Source organism: Sapajus apella, unplaced genomic scaffold (assembly GCF_009761245.1).
Source record: "Sapajus apella isolate SASKATOON/1434 unplaced genomic scaffold, GSC_monkey_1.0 scaffold35, whole genome shotgun sequence".
Taxonomy (NCBI): domain Eukaryota; kingdom Metazoa; phylum Chordata; class Mammalia; order Primates; family Cebidae; genus Sapajus; species Sapajus apella.
Genome location: NW_022436975.1, coordinates 17,810,247 through 17,827,734, shown reverse-complemented (window position 1 = coordinate 17,827,734; position 17,488 = coordinate 17,810,247). Strand labels below are relative to the sequence as shown.

The following is a 17,488-nucleotide window of genomic DNA, read 5'->3' as shown; positions in this document are numbered from 1 at the left end:
GTACTCAGGAGCCTGAGGTGGGAGGACCACTTAAGCCCAGGATGGGATAACTTGCCCCAAAGTACAAAACTGCAGTGAACTGTCATCTGTCCACTGCACTCCATCTTGGATAACAGAGTGAGACCCTGTCTCAAAAATGAAAGAAAGGAAGAAAGGGGGGAGAGAAAGAAAGAAAGGAAAGAAAAGAAAAGAAAAGAAAAGAAAAGAAAAGAAAAGAAAGAAAGACAGACAGACAAGAAAGAGAAAAAGAGAGAGAAAGAAAGAAAGAAAGAAAGAAAGAAAGAAAGAAAGAAAGAAAGAAAGAGAAAAAGGAGGGAAGGAAGGAGAAAAAGAGAGAGGGAAGGAAGGAAGGAAGGAAGGAAGGAAGGAAGGAAGGAAGGAAGGAGGGAAGGAAGGAGAAAAAGAGAGAGAGAGAAGAGAGAAAGAAAAAGAAAGAGAGAAAGAAAGAAACCTTCAGATCTCAAGAGAACAAAAAAGAAAAAAGAAAGACCTAAGCAGAGAAGATTGTGAAAAGTGCTATGAAGGAATTAAATAAGAAAATTAAAAAAAAGGAGTCAGTGGATATTTTAGATCAGGTTATTATGAAAGGCCTCTGAAGAAATGACATTTACGCTGATAACTGAAGGATGAGAAAGAAGATATGCAAAGAGCTGGGAAAAGAACATACCAGGCACTAGGTAAAGCAGATGCAAAGACTATGGGGCCAAAGAAAGCTTGAGTGTCCAAGGAACACTGTAGTATGGTTCCCAGTGCCAAGCTCAGTTTCTGATACATTGTAGGTGCTCAATAAATACACTGTTGAGTGAAGGAAGAGGCAACAGTACACAATATGAGATTAGAAAGGAAGACACAGAGGCCAGATCATAAAGGTCCTTTTAGGATATGATCACAAGTTTTTACCTTATTCTAAGTCCAATAAAAACCCACTGAAAGGATTATTTTCTTTTTCTTCCCTTCCTCTGTCAACTGAAGGAATATTAAAAAAAAAAAAAAAAAAGATTTCTCTACTGCTATATGAAGAATGAGTTTCAAGAATGACAGCAAAGAGATCAGCTAGAGACTACTGCAGAAGTTAAATAAGAGAAGATGGTTGCTTAGAGATGAAGAGGAGTGGGTGGGTTTGGGAATAATGAGTTATATTTTAAGGTAGAATTCATATAACTTGTTTATGAGCAGGATGTAGGCATAAAGGAGGGGAAGGAATCAGTATGACTCCTAAATTTTGTGTGAGGAACTGGGAAGACCATGGTAGCCTTTATAAAGAAAAAATAGAATAATTCCACCTGGTGAAATGCCTATTGGATATTGAAATGAACATGTCATGTAAGCATCTGGAGTTTAAGGGAGAAGTAAGATTGGAAAGTTTGGGAGTCAACAGCATTTACATGATATTTAAGAGCCACAGCATGGGGTGAAAGACAATAGAGATAGAGAAAAAAATGAGGCCAAGACCAATCACAAAAACACTTCAGTATTTAGAGATCAGTTAGACGACTCCATCAGGAGTCAGTGATGTAGAAGAAGAGAAAAAGGAGTTTCAAGAAGGAGAGAGTGGCCACTTGCACTGAATGATGTTGAATGGTTAACATGAGGGAAAACGAGTTTAAAGAACACCTGGATAGAATACCTGATTAACAAAGTTACAGGGGACAATTTTAATTTGTGATGAAGTTGAACCAGAGAGTCTGTGGGTCAAAAACCACAGCAAACGGTAATGTCAAAAAAAAAAAAAAAGTGGATGGATTTCATTAAAGGCTAAGCACTGAAATGTTAGAAAGCCAATATTTCTCTTCCGTCTCATGCATACAAGTAGGCTCTATTCTCAAAACCCTGTCTACATGGCCTTAAAACGTTGAGCAAGAGTTGGTGAATTCGTTCCTTTAGGGAAACTGACTAGCTCAAGAGAAAACATCTCCCAATCCTGACGTTTAAGGGTTTCAGAGGGAAAATGCCAGCTGCCTGCCCAGTTGCCCCACAGTGAGACAGTCAACAAGCCTTACCCTCGCACAGAAAGCTCTCATTCACTTTCATGAATAAACAGGCAGCTCAGGATTAGGAGACCTCTGAAAGGAGCCTCTAAAATGAAAGAGAGAGAAACAGAAACAAAAAGAATCCTGAAGAAATAAATCATGTGGAAACAGGAAAATAATCCTTTAAAATCACACTATAATTCCAGAAGAGAAATGAAAAGGATTCCACAACCTTGAAATAAAGGCAAGATTCTATTTTTTAAAAGAAATATGAATAACAGAACACTTAAAAATTAAAAATGGGATGAGGAAATGAAATATTCAATATAGGCCAGGCATGGTGGCTCACGCCTGTAATCCAAGCACTTTGGAGGCCAAGGCGGGTGGATCACCTTAGGTCGGGAGTTCAAGACCAGCCTGACCAACACGGTGAAACCCCATCTTAATAGAAAAAAAAAAAAAGAAATATTCAATATAAGTTTAAATGATAAAGTTGACAGTCTCCCAGAAAGAACAAACAAAAAGAATGGAATATAAGCAAGCAAAAAAGAAACTTAAAAGAATTAACTCAGAAGACCCAATATATGACTAATAAGCGTACCAGAATCAGAGAATAGGTATCTCAGTCCATTTGTGCTGCTGTTAACAAAATACTTGAGACTGAGTAATCTATCAGCAGAAACCTACTTCTCAAAGTTCTGGAGGCTGGGAAGTCTGGGATCAAGGCACTAAAGGTTTGGTTTCTGGCATAGGCTGTTCTCTGCTTCCGGGATGGAGCCTTGGGGCATCCAGAAGGGATGTGTCCTCATACAGCAGAGGGATGAAAGGAGCAAAATCACCCTTTTATAAGGTTCTCATCTATTCATGAACACTCTGCCCTCATAAATTAGTCACTTCCTAAAGGCCAACCTCTTAATACTATTGCAATGGCAATTAAGTTTCAACATACGTCCAGGAAGAATGAAGCAGGAAAAGTTTCAACATATGAACTTTGGGGATATATTTGGACCATAGAAATAGGGGGAAAATGGAGAAATATATTTTTAAATTATATCTTAAGATAATCTATTGGGCCATGATGTAGTAACCAGGACCAGAATTGCCCTCCATAAAAACAAAGAGAAACCTAGACAAAATATGTGAAACAACTTTTTCAGATCTTGGACAATAGGCAGCACAGGCCTGTTGTCCCTAAGAGAAAAAACAACAGGATGAATATTGACAACACTGCGGAGAGGGGAACAGCAAACAAGAACCATAAAAATGTTGCTTTGAGATGCAGTCTTGTGGAAAAAAAAAAAAAAAAAAAAGAACATGTAAATCATAACCAGAGAAAAATCAGTCAAGAAAAAAAATAACCAGAAATGACATGAAGAATAGAATTAGGAGATGAGACTTTTTTTTCTTTTTTCCTTTTTTTTTTTAAGAGATGAGGTTTCATCAGGTGGACCAGGCTGGTCTTGAACTCCCAGGTGATCCGCCCACCTCGGCCTCCCAAAGTGCTGGGATTACAGGCTGAACCACCGCACCCACCCAGGACATTTTTTTTAAACAATTATAAATATACTCTATAATTTAAAGAAATCATGAACAGAAAGGGAGGACATATGCAAAGTGTGGGGAAAACATAACTTCTAGAGCTTATATATATATATAATATATTCATTTATTATATATTTATTTATATATATTATGTAACATATATAAACAAATATAATACATATAAATATATATATTTATTGTATATTTATATATTATATAATAAATGAATATATAATATATGTGTGATATATAATATATAATTGTATTAATTGATATATAATATATAATTATATATAATTGTATATAAAATTTATATACATTATATAATATATATTGTATATTTATTATATATTATATATTATATATGTATATAAATAAATATCTATTATATTTATTTTATATGTATTATATATAATATATATTTATATACATTTATATTACATATATAAAATATTTATTTTTTTTTTTTTTTTGAGATGGAGTTTCGCTTTTGTTACCCAGGCTGGAGTGCAATGGTACAGTCTCAGCACACTGCAACCTCTGCCTCCCAAGTTCAAGGGATTCTCCTGCCTCAGCCTCACAAGTACCTGAGATTACAGGTGTCTGCCACCATGCCTAGCTGATTTTTTTTTTTTTTTAATTTTTAGTAGAGACGGGTTTCACCACATGGACCAGGCTGGTCTCGACCTCCTGACCTCAGGTGATCCACCTGCCTCAGCCTCCCTAAGTGCTGGGATTACAGGCATAAGCCATTGCACCTGGCTAAAAATATTTCTAAAATAAAAAATTCATTGGATAGGATTAAAAGTAGATTAGCCATTATACAAGAAAAGATCAGTGAACTTAAAGACATACCATTAGAACTACCCAAAGTAAAGCATGGAAAGAAAAAAAACTGGAAAAAAACAAACAAACAAAAATGAGGGTAAAAGAGTAAGCCCCTATCTCAAAACAAAACAAACAGAACAACAACAAAAAAGTGGCCCCAAAATTGCCAAATTTGATGAAAATTTTAACCCTTGATCTATGAAGCTCAACAAAACCCAAACAGGAAAATCCCAAAGAAAATTACACTAAGGTACACTACAGCAAAATTGCTAAAAAAAAAAAAAAAAAAAAAAAAAAAAATTCCAAGAATATCTTAAAAGCGGCCAGACGCAGTGGCTCACACCTATAATCTCAGCACTTTGGGAGGCCAAGGTGGGCGGATGACCTGAGATCAGGAGTTTGTGACTACTGTGGCCTACATGGTGAAACCCTGTCTCTACTAAAAATACAAAATTAGCCAGGTGTAGTGTCACATTCCTATAGTCCCAGCTACTCAGGAGGCTGAGGCAGGAGAATAGCTTGAAGCTGGGAGGCAGAGGTTGTAGTGAGCCAAGATTGCGTCATTGCACTCCAGCCTGGGTGACAAAAGCACAACTTTGTCTAAAAAATAATAATAATATCTTAAAAGCTACCAGAAGAAAAACACATTTAAAAGACATTTTATGTATATAGAAAGATAGTAATTATTATAAGCTTCTTGTCAAAAGTAATACAAGCCAGAAGATTATGAAACATCTTTAAAATCCTAAAAGAAAAACACCCTTGTCAACTTAGAATTATATATCCAGTGAAACCATCCTTCAAAAAAATGAAGGCAAAAATCAAGAAAAATAAAACCTGAGAGAATTTTTTTTTAAGACAGGGTCTTACTGTGTTGGCCGGTCTGTAGTGCAGTAGTGTGATCACAGTTCACTGCAGCCTCAATTTCCTGAGCTAAAGTGAACTTCCTGCGACAGCCTCAGTATAGCTGGGACCATTGATATGTGCAACCACACATGCAAATAAATGAAGGCAAAATAAATAATAACCATGTATCATGGGGTTTATGACATGTAAAATATACAGTAACAAGAGTACAAATGACAAGAGTAGAGAAAATTGTAGTATATTGTTGCAAAGTTCTTACATTATACGTGAAGTAGTACCATGCTATTTGACAGTAGCCTATACATATTTAAAAATTATTGTTTTAAACCCTAAGCAACCACTAAAATATAGTCAAAGATGTTTACAACTAATAAGCCAATAATGAAGAGAAACTCAAATGCCAAAAAAACATAGGGGACAAGAAAAGAAAAAGAGAATAAAGAACAGAGAAGACAAATAGCAAGATAGTAGTCTTAAACTCAGCCAATATCAATAATTATATATTAATATTAATTATTACCTTAATATAACTAGTTTAAATGTTCAATTAAAAGGCAGAGATTGTAGGACTGGATTTTTTTTTTTTTTAAAGCCAATCTTAGCTGGGCATGGTGACACCTGTAATGTCAGCACTTTAGGAGGACAAGGTGGGAGGATCACTTGAGCCCAGGAGTTCAAGACCAGCTTAGGTCTTATTTATGCTTTAAAAAAAAAAAAATCAAATGATACTCTCTGGGAGAAACACACTTTATATATAAAGATATGTGAGTTAAAAATAAAATTATGAAAAGTATATTGAAAACAAAAATAATGTGAAAAATGAGATGTCTATATTAATGTAAAATAAAATAGATTCTAGGACAAGAAATATGACCAGAGATATATAAGGAAAATTTTTAATGATAAAAAGTGCCAATTCTTCAAGAAAACATAACAAGCCTCAAAGTTATGCTCTAAAATTACAAACTAGATGAAGTAAAAATTCACAGAAGTAAAAGGAGAAATGGACAAATCCATAATTATAACAGAGATTTCAACATTTGTCTCTCATTGGTTGATAGAACCAATGGATAGTAAACCAGTAATGATATAAAAGATAGGTGTAACCAAGCAATTTGATCTAATTTACTCTTATAGAACATTCCACCTTATGATAGGAGTTAGAATATCAAGAGCTAGATGCAGTGGCTTGTGCCTGTAATACCAATACTGTGGGAGGCTGAGGCAGGTGGATTTTTTTAAGCCCCAGAGTTCAAGACCAGCCTAGGCAACATGGTGAAACCCTGTCTCCACTAAAAATACAAAAATTAGCCAGGCATGGTGGTACACGCCTGTAGTTTCAGCTACTTGAGAGGCTGAGTTGGGAGGATTGCTTGAGCCCCAAAGGTGGAGGCTGCAGTGACTGAGATCACACCACTGCACTCCAGCCTAGGCAATGGAGTGAGACCCTGTCTCAAAAAAACACAATTATTAACAATAATCTATATGAAATAAAAGTCCATACAAATCACAAAGAAAATTAGAAAATACTTGATTGGAAGGAAAATGAAAACAAAACATTTGAAAATTTGTGAGATATGGTAAATTGTGCTTAGAGGGAAAGTTATGGTTTTGAACACTTATAGTAGAAAAGAAGAAAAATTATAAAATGACAAGAATGAGGGAATAATACAAACAATAATGACAATAAATTTAAGATGAAGAAAAATTAAAACAATGCTCTAATCTTGTATTTCAAGCAGCAAGAAAAATAAATGCAAACTAAGGCTGGGCACGATGGCTCACACCTATAATCCCAGCACTTTGGGAGGCCAGGTGGATCATGAGGTCAGTAGATCAAGACCATCCTGGCCAACATGGTGAAACCCTGTCTCTGCTAAAAATATAAAAATTAGCTGGGCATGGTGGCATGTGCCTGTGGTCCCAGCTGCTTTGGAGGCTGAGGCAGAAGAATCACTTGAACCCAGGAGGCAGAGTTTTCAGTGAGCCAAGATCATGCCACTGTACTCCAGCCTGGGTGACAGAGTGAGACTCCATCTCAAAAAAAAAAAAAAATTAGCTAGGCATGGTGGTGCCCATCTATAGTCACAGCTACTCAGGAGGCTGAGGTGGGAGGATCACATGAACCTGGGAAGTAGAGGCTGCAGTGAGCTGACATCACACCACTGCACTCCAGCCAGCAGGGGGAAACAAAGTGAGACCCTGTCTCAGGAAGAAAAAAAAGAAAGAAAACAGAGAAACAGGGACTACTTCCCAACTCATCTTATCAAACCAGCAATATTACACGAACACTATAGAGCAATATACCCCATTAACAGAGAAGCAAAAATCCCTACTAAAATATTAGCAAATCAAATCTGGCAATATATAAAAAGATAACACACAATGACCAGGTGAGGCTTATCTCAGGAATGCAAGATTGTTTTGGCATTCAGAAATAAATCAATATAATTTACCAAACAGAATAAAGGAGAAATATTATATGATCGTCTCAATTGATGCACAAAATGCATTATAGTCAGCACCATTTATTGTTTTAAAAATTATCAACAAACTGTAAATAGAAAGTAACTTAACCTCATAACAGGCATATATATAAAATTTACATAACAACATACTTAATGATAAAAACCAGAATGCTTTCCCTAAGATTAAGAATAAAGGAAGGATGTTTGCTATACTATATTTATTCAGCCTTACACTAGAAGTGTTAGCTAGTGCAATAAGTCCAAAAAATGAAACAAATGGCATTACTTAAAAAGGAAGAAGCAAAATATTCTTTATTTGCAGACTACGTGATAGGGTACGTATAAAAGGATGAGAAATCCGCAAAAAGCTATTAGAACTTATGGAGTGAATTTAGCAAGGTCAATATGCAAAACATAACTGCATTTCCATTTACTAGCAATGAACAACTAGAAATGAAAAATTTTTAAATGGCATTTATAACTTCATCAAGATACATAAAATACTTAGGGGTACATTTTTAAAAATATGTGCAAGAGCTGTATAGTAAAAACACAAAATGTTGGAAGAAATTAAAGAAGATCTACATAAATGGAGAGAGGTACCATTTTCATGTATTTGCAGACTGCATTCTTTTTTTCTGGTTTTGATTTTTTATTTTAATAGACTTTATTCTTTAGATTAATTTTAGGTTCACAGCAAAATTGAAAGTACAGAGATTTCTCATACTGCCTGCCCTTACACATACATGGTAGAAGACTTTTTATTCTTAAAGTGCTAATTCCTTCTCAATTGATCTATACATTCAACATAATCCCAATCAATATCTCGGATTCTTCTCTTTTAGAAATTTACAAATTAATCCTAAAATTTATAAGAAAGGGAACCAGAATACTAAAGCAACATTGGTAAAAAGAACCATTTGGTAAACAATCATGGGCATCGTAACTCTGCCTATAATCCTAGTACCTAGGGAGAACCGAGGTGGGAGAATTGCTTGAGCCCAAGAGTTTCAGACCAATCTGGGCAACATAGCAAGACCCCTTCTCTAAAAAATGTTTTTTAAAAAAATTAGCTGGGAATGATGGCATGTCACCTGTAGTTCCAGCTACTCAAAAGGCTGAGGTGGGAGGATTGCATGAGCCCTGGAGGTTGAGGCTACTGTGAGCCATGATCTCACCACTGCACTTCAGCCTGGGCAACAGAGTGAGATCAAGTTTCTCCAAAAAAAAAAAAAAAAAAAAAAAAAAAAGCCAGGCACAGAGGTTCACATCTGTAATCCTAGCACTTTGGGAGGCTGAGGCTAGAGAATCACTCCCCAGGAGTTCAAGACTCCATCCCTACAAAATTTTTTTTAAACTTAGCTGGGTGTGGTGGCACATGCCTGTGGTCACAGCTACTTAGGAGGCTGAGGTGACAGGATTTCATAAGCCCAGGAGGCTGAAACAGCAGTGAGCCATGATTGTGGCACTGCACTCCAGCCTGGGTGTCTGAGTGAGATCCTACCTCAAAAATAAAATAAAATAAATAAAATAAAATACATTTGGAGAATTTACCCTACCTGATTTCACAACTTTAAAGTTACAGTAATCAAGAGAATGTGGCATTGACAGGATGGACATAAAGATCAAGGAAACAGAACAATTTATAGGTAAACTCACACATATGGTCAACTGATTCTTAACAAAAGTTCTATTATTTCTTTTTCTTTTCTTTCTTTCTTTTTTTTTTTTTTACACAGAGTCTCGCTCTATTGCCTAGGCTTGAGTACAGTGGCACAATCTCAGCTCACTGCAACCTCCACTCCTGGGTTCAAGCAATTCTCCTGCCTCAGCCTCCTGAGTAGATGGGATTACACGCATGTGCCACCATACCCAGCTAATTTTTTGTATTTTTTTTTAAATAGAGATGGGGTTTCACCATGTTAGCCAGGCTGGTCTTGAACTCCTAACCTCAAGTGATCCACCACCTCAGCCTCCCAAATGCTAGAATTACAGGTTTGAGCCACTGTGCCCAGCCAAAAGTTCCAGTATTTCAATGGAAGAAAGGATAATGTTTTCAACAAATGATGGAACAACTGGATATCCAAGTAGGAAAAGTGAACTTTTACTCTTTACCCCATGCACAAAAATTTACTCAAAATGGACCATGTCCAAATTTAACTGCTAAAATATAAAACTTCTAGAAAATATAAAGATTTCTTTAAAAGAACACAAAAAAACACGACCCATAAAAATTAAGCATTCCACCTAAACAGGAGAGTAAACTAGGAAAAGGAAGACATGGTATCTAGAAAACAGTTAAAAAGCTAAGGAAATTCACAGAAGTGAAGGTAAGTCCCAGGACAGCAGCTGTACAGTAGGCTAGAAGGCACCCAACCCATGTTGCAACAGACTGAATTGTGGTAAGTACATAGAAAGCCAAGCAAATAAATAATTAGGCAATTTTAACTCTAGGGAAAATAAGAAGCAATCCTAGTGTACTATGTAGTTTAGCTGTGAATAATACTTAATTGAGCTTCCTAATATAGTCACTGAAAATTGGCCAGGTGCAGTGGCTCATGCCTGTAATCCCAGCACTTTGGGAGGCTGAGGCAGGAGGATTGATTGAGCTCAGAAGTTTGAGACCAGCCTGGGCAAGATGGTGAAACCCTATCTCTACAAAAAATACATTAACATTAGGTAGGCATGGTGGCACATGCCTGTAGTCCCGGCTCTTCGGAAGGCTTAAGTGGGAGGATCGCTTGAGCCTGTGAGGTCAAGGATGCAGTGAGCCATGATCATACCACTGCACTCCAGCCTAGGTGGAAGAGTAAGACGCTGTCTCAAAGAAGAAAAATAATAATACAGTCATTGAAAATTAATTAACAATGTTGTTTAACTCTATTAACATAGCGGGAGAAGGGAAGTGTAGTATGGGTCAGAGGTAGTAATTATGAGAATCATCTTTCATAGTAGAAATTTAGTAGATAAATAAGATTTAAAAATAAAAAATAGTCATTGTTATTTAGAAATGTGGACACGAATGTGTGTAGAAATAGCTGAAGAAGCTGAAAGTGGTTTTGTTTAAAGCCCTAACCTACTCTTTAAGTTTTGTTATAAACTCTATGATCTTATTTGATATTTTAACTGTGTTGATTATCTCACTATAATTCTTTTTACATAATTTAAATAGAGCATGGTTGGTGAAGAAACTTGATTAATATAACCTTGTTACTGTGTATCGTCATATCCCTCATTAGACTGAATGTCTTTGAGAGCAAGGAATTTTTATTTATTGACTTCAGGGTTCCCCAGAGCCCAGCTCAGTGCTTGGCACATAGCAGGCACCTACTGTATGTGTATAGAACAAATGAAGAAGGGCACAAAAAGTATTCTGGAGAAGGAATGCAAACAATTCACTGAGTTCCAGCAGTTGGTATATACCAAAAGTTGCTTTTTCCTCCTATAGAGTGAAGATATCCAAGGAGTAAGAATAAAATCTTAAGTTGTTTACTTCCACCATGAAGACACAAACAATTAAAAATGTCTGGACACAGCTTCTTGGCATTCTGAATATAGACATTTCCCAGGATATATTTGAAATGTGCTTTTTGTGGTTCATTTTAAATAATCTTCTGAAGGCTTAGTCAAAAGACACCTTGAAGCCTAGCATCAGAATATTAACTCATTTTTCTGTATGTATTCCTGGGGTTGGCATCTCTATATTCGGCTTTAATTTTTTCATTCTTTTTGTTCACTGACATTGCCCAAAAGCTACTGACATCAAACCCTATGCTATAGGGGAAAAATCTCTCACGCCATACATAAGGTCACTGACATCCATCCTAAGAGTCATCAGCAAAAGACAGCTTTGTGCCATGGGGAAAAAGAAGTGGACATCATTAGAGAATCCTAACAAAACCACTATAATTACCCAAGATTTTTAGCACCTAGAGCAGCTGCTTTTATATGAACGTAAGTTCCTTAAATGTAACTACAGAAAGTACAGGAAATAACAAGTGTAGTTCTTACATAGGAAATTATCATTTTAAAGTTCTTACTTTTGCAGATAATTTACCATTATCTCTAAAAGTAAAAATTCAAAATTTAAAATAAATATTCAGTTGGGTTTTTAGGATGAACCTTAGTCACACTTATTGTATTAAGTATTATAAATACTGTAATAGATTACTCAGTACTATGAAACTCCTGTTAATCAATCCTGCAGATAGATTTTGTGAAGTATTATAAACTACAACATGTTAGTAATTTGTGTGTATTTACAAATTGTCTTCTTGTAGTCCTGTTCCATCAAACTGAATTTATATATCTTTTGGCATAGGAGACACATTTTTAAGTGACTGCTTTAAGAAAACATGGAAAAATAATAATCCCTTAGGATGGTTAAAGAATTTTAAATCTTTCAACCAAGATTCTGGTTCAAGCAGTGAGAAAGACAGATATTTAAAGGAACACATGTAGCAAAGAAAAGTGCTACCGAGGGACTGAGCTCTTGAATTCTGTGGAAAGAAAAGATAGAACTGGGTCATTGGGAAATACAGGTATTCTGAAACAATGCCATGCCCTAGCTTACTGAGGGTCCTAGAGCCACAAGGTAGTGGCTGCGTTAGAGGCTAAGGCACAATATATGAATCTGTGAGAAGCTGGATAGCCAAGCAACTTTTGTCCCTCCAGCTGCTTGAGATTTCATTCCCTTTCCTCTTCTCACATCTTTAGACCCACAACTGCCAAGGACTCCTTACTACCAAGATCCTCTAACTCTGACTTCATCTCTTCTATTCCTTAGTCCAAAGCTGGTCCAGGGCAGGGATTTCTAGATAGGAGGGTATAGAAATGGAGAGAAGGGACAGAGGAGGAAATAGAAGAAAAGAGAAGACAGTCCTTCTTTTCGCTCTTTTCATGGTGCTGCATGTCTGCAGCACCTCTAATTAGCAACTCCTTCAAAAATGGTTCCATCTTATTTCTCCCTGTAATTCTTGTCCTGCTTCCAGCTTAGGCCACCTACCCCCTCCCATTCATTCATTGATTCATTCATTCATTTATTCATTCATCTCTTCTTATACATTCATTGAAAACACCTACTATGTGGCAGTACTTGCTAGACAATGGAGGACACAAGAGTGAGCAGAAAACAGATATGATCTCTGGCCTTGAGTAACTCTTGACATTCAGGGGAAGAGAAAATTAAGCACATAATGATCCCCAAACAAATATAAAATTGAACAAGTACCACAAAATGAAGTATGTGGCCTGTTATAAGAGAGGGATCTGCCCTAGTTAGAGAGGTCACCAGAGGCTTCTCTAAGGTAGGGATAGCCGAGTTCTAAGAGAAAAGAAACACTTATCAGCAAAGAAAACAGCATGTGCCAAGATCCCGGGGCAGGTGGGAGCATGGCAAATATGAGGGATAAGAAGCTGAGATAGTGAAGGTGGAAAATAGTGCAGCGGCAAGTGGGTAGATAGGCCACAAAGGTCATGAAAGGGAGTTTTGTCTTTATCCTAAGAACAATGAGGAGCCATTGGAGGTGTTTAAGTCAGGTGTGAAGTAACTGAAGATTAGCAGTTTGAAAAGATCCGCATGGCTACAGTGTGAAGAATAGACTGGAGAGGCCAGCCTAATTACAAAGTGAGAGATGATGGAAACTTTAATAGGGTAGGGACGGAAATGGAATGGACAGATTGGAAAGCTGTTTAGGAAGTAAAATGGATAAGACTTGGTTGTGAGTTGGATATAGGGAGCATAGGAGAAGGAGAGGTCAAGAGTGATTCCTGGGCTTCTTGCTTTGCACAATGGGAAAAAGAGAAGTAAAGAGTCAGATTTGAGAGATTATGAGTTTTGGTCATGTAGGGTTTGAAGTGCCTTTGAAATGTTCCAGAGAAAATGTCATAATTGGACATATGAGGCCAGAATTCAGAAGATAGATGAATGTGAATCTTCAGTGTATTGTTTAAGTGGTCACTGAAACTACCATCATCAACAAGACTGCCTACAGTGGGGATGGGAGAGAGTACAAAGAAATGCTCAGTATGGTTTCCCACATAATTTGGTTCTTCCTCTTGTGAATACATGACCTTTCTTTCCTTAAGGTAACAGAAGTTTGACTATTATCAATGTGGCCATTCTTTTTCTATAAGGGGCCTGAGTATAAATAGAGAAGGTAATGGGTTACAGGAGGCAAACATTTTTCTAGCTGTGATTTTACATTTTGCTGTGATCCAGGGCAGGGAAACAAACACTGTTTGGAAGGAATAAACATGGATTATAAAAAAGGAATCAAGTGAATTGGTCCCAAAGGGTCTGCCACCAGGGACATATGCTCCTGCTCCCCAGTGGGAGCTCATGCTCTCTGGAAACGTGCTGATGCATTATAGAGAGGACTGTCACTGCACAGATGTTCTTATAGTATTGCTTTTATGAGATGTGTTCTCAGTTTTCGGTATGTGGCTGAGATTAGCGATTTGAAAAGATCCACATGGCTGCAATGTGAAGCACAGACTGGAAGAGGCCAGGCTAGTTAGGAAGTGAGAGATGGTGGAAACGTTAATAGAGTTTTCCCCAATATATGAAACAGCCTTTTCATATATGGGGGATTTCTGTAGTCAGAGGTTTGTTACTTGTGCGGTCAGAGATTGATGAAGGATCCTCAGAGCCTGCAAGAATGTATAATCACAAAGCCATGAAGGGAGTGGTGAGCAGGGTAAGATATTCCAAAGAATCGAGACTGAGAAAGTATGTGATTGATTGGCAATGTGTGGATCAGTAATAACGTTAGCAATGCCTTTTCAGTGGCACCAGGTTGCAGGAGTACCCAGTGGTTGAAGAAACAACCAGCTGTTCTCCACACTGTAGCCATGCAGTGGCTTAGGCCAACTCCAAGTAGGGATCTAGACCAGCAGCAGCAGCAGCAGAAATGCAGAATCTAGGCTTGCTTCTGTCTCAGACCTAACAAATCAGAACCTGCATTTAAATAAGATCACTCAGGATTCTTAAGCACATGGAAGTTTGAGAAGCACTAGTCCGAATCAGTCTTCAAGAAGTTTGGCAGTGGTAGGTAAGAGACAAAATCCAGATAAGAGGGAGATATTAGAAATGGAAATGGAAGAAAGAGAAGAGCCCAAGAAGAAAAGGCTGGAATCAAAAGAACTAATTAACCTGGGGAAAAAGGTGTGTTCCTTTGTTGAGGAAAATGGAAAAGAAGAATGGAAGAGGAAGTGTGAAACCAAAGGCAGCTAACTGAGAAAACTTGGTGGTCGGATGGCCAACTTCTCTCCAGTAAAATTGTTGGTAAGGTCAACCACTGAAGAGAAGGAGAAACAGAGGTTTTAGCCCAAACAACACTCCATTGTTCAGAAACTCCTTTAACTTATAGGGGTCTAGTTTAAATGACATTTACTTCTGGTTAACATGTCTTTGTATGTTTTTCCTGTTATCTCCTTTAAACAGATATGTATCAATGTATAAAAATTATTAAATACCTTAACAATTTATAATAAAACTTTTGCAGCTGTACAGGTAGTTTGATGAGGCTAAGTTGAGCCATGAATTTCACTAGGGCCAGCATTATATAGCTTGCTGACATTATTAAGTCAAATAAATATCATGGCTGCAAAAATGTATAAAACTTGAAGAACAAAAAAAAGTTTAATCTTTACCTACAGTTTTTAAGTCTGTAAAGTTTGCTAAATCAATACAATGATCTGAAAAGTTCATCTCAAAGTCAGATATATTAGTGATTTACTTCATTGGTTTTCTGATGACCATTTATCATGAGATATACAATCTTCAGTATGAAAGAGGGAAATAAAACACTTGAATCCTTGACTCTTACATAAACTAAATATCTGATTTATAAGACACAAATGAACAAACTTCTAAGGCCTGTCATATTTTCTCAGTTTCTAATTTATTCAACCTCTGCTCAATATTGATCCTGACAAGCAGAGTAGCCCAAAGATAAATTTATTCATTCCACAGTTGAGTCAAGAACAAGCCAAAAATTATAGATTTTCCCAGGCAGATGATGACAGGCAGTCAAAGGGATGACAAATGGCTGTCTTTAGATTTATTAAGAATGGTTGGTCCAGACATTTCCGATAAAAATTGGAGTATGCTGGTCAAATACAGGTTCATCAGTGGTCATCATTAATGGTAGAGAGAACATTGCTGCACTGCAGACGCCTATACAGGAGCTTAGGCATCAGCCCTGCAGGGGAAATAGAATTTGCTCCTCAGTATTTTGCAGCACTCCACTAAGTGATAGCATGACATGATCATTTATCAAACAGAGACTGTCCAGAAAAGTGTCTGCTTCCTTTAGTAACTTATTGAAGAACAGGAAAGTGAAAGCTTTTTATTAAAGACAGGAAGGCAATGAACAACCAGAGCGTATCCAAAGGGTAATCGTATTTCAGCACAGGATTAGTTTAGTCTTAAATAAACATACACTGGAGGGAGTATGTCGAGGGTCATTTATCAAGTAAGGAACAATTAACAAAACTCTAAGCACTCTTTTTATCTACATCAATTTAAAGTTCTCTAATTGTCCTTATTAACTTTTAGATGCCGGGCATCACATTCGACACTGTAAAAAAATGTGATACACAATCCCTTCTTTACAGGTTTTTAGAGTAAGAGAAATACAATGTAACTCTCACATAAAATAAGATAGCTATGGCTGTATTAAACACTACCAAACAAATGGTGTTGGAGAAGGCATATTCCAGAGTCCGGAACTGAAGGCTGAAGTTACAATTTATAAAGATAACTTTCTCATAAAAAGTAAACTACTTATTTGTCAATAGGTCAAGAAGCTTCTTCTTCCTTACTTAAAATGTTTTCCCTCTCTGTTGACAAAAATTAAGCGAAAGGGAATTAGTTAAGAGATAGGAGGGCAGGCAAACAGGCAGAGAACTGACACATTTATTACTTGCTTTGTTCCAGGCACTTTATATGCCATGGCAACTAATCTTAATTAACCTCGTGTTATAGATGAAGACATACATTTGCCTAAGGTCACACAGTCAGCAGTGGTGCCAGGAAGTTTAGGATTGCCATATATTTTTAAAAATAATGTCATATTTTCACATAAATTATTTATTTGAATCCCTCAAAGTCTAGCACAGACTGAATTCAGGGCATATATCCAAGGAAGTGAAATTACTTTTTTAAAAGCCTCATCTGCACTCCCGTGTTCTTTGCAGCAATATTCACAATAGCCAAGACATGGAAACAACCTAAATGCACTACTTTTGTTGAGTAATTCATTACAGATTAAATGTATCTGATTTTAAAAATAAAGAACAGAACTTTGAGCACATATAATAAATACTCAAAGTGTACTTCACTTTCATTAAGTAGTAGTTAAAATATATCTTTTAGAAACAAGGGAAGGGGAGAAAGCAAGAAATGACAGACAAGGTACTGGGCAAAGGGTGACATTGGATGGGAAAAGAAACCCAAATAGGAACAAAAGGCTATGAAAAGAGCAAACTGAGACAGTTCGTTAAGTGCCGTTAATCTGTTTTCCTCACATTTATTTGGGTTATAGACCATGGAATAACTTATTATTCCTTGAAATATCAATGAGCTGTTTTTCTTCTTGTAAGCTATAAAAACATGCAAATATTTATGATGTAATGTAAAACTAAATTGTACTCACAGTACAATTATGACAATTAAAAATATGTGCCCTCCCAAAAGTCCCTATGCTAAAAATTAGAAGGATATATAGCAACATATTAAAAGTGATCTTTGCATAGTATGCATACAAATGATTTTTCCCCCTTCTATTTTCCCCTTTGGTAAGTGTTTGT

The 17,488-nt window shown here is 36.6% G+C and overlaps 1 protein-coding gene across 2 annotated transcripts in view; it reads left to right on the top strand.

Annotated features, from left to right (window-relative positions):
• The window catches only part of PPP1R42 (protein phosphatase 1 regulatory subunit 42), a 62,525-nt gene that overhangs the window by 17,982 nt on the left and 27,055 nt on the right, over window positions 1-17,488 (top strand). The gene's annotated exons all lie outside the window — the stretch shown is intronic.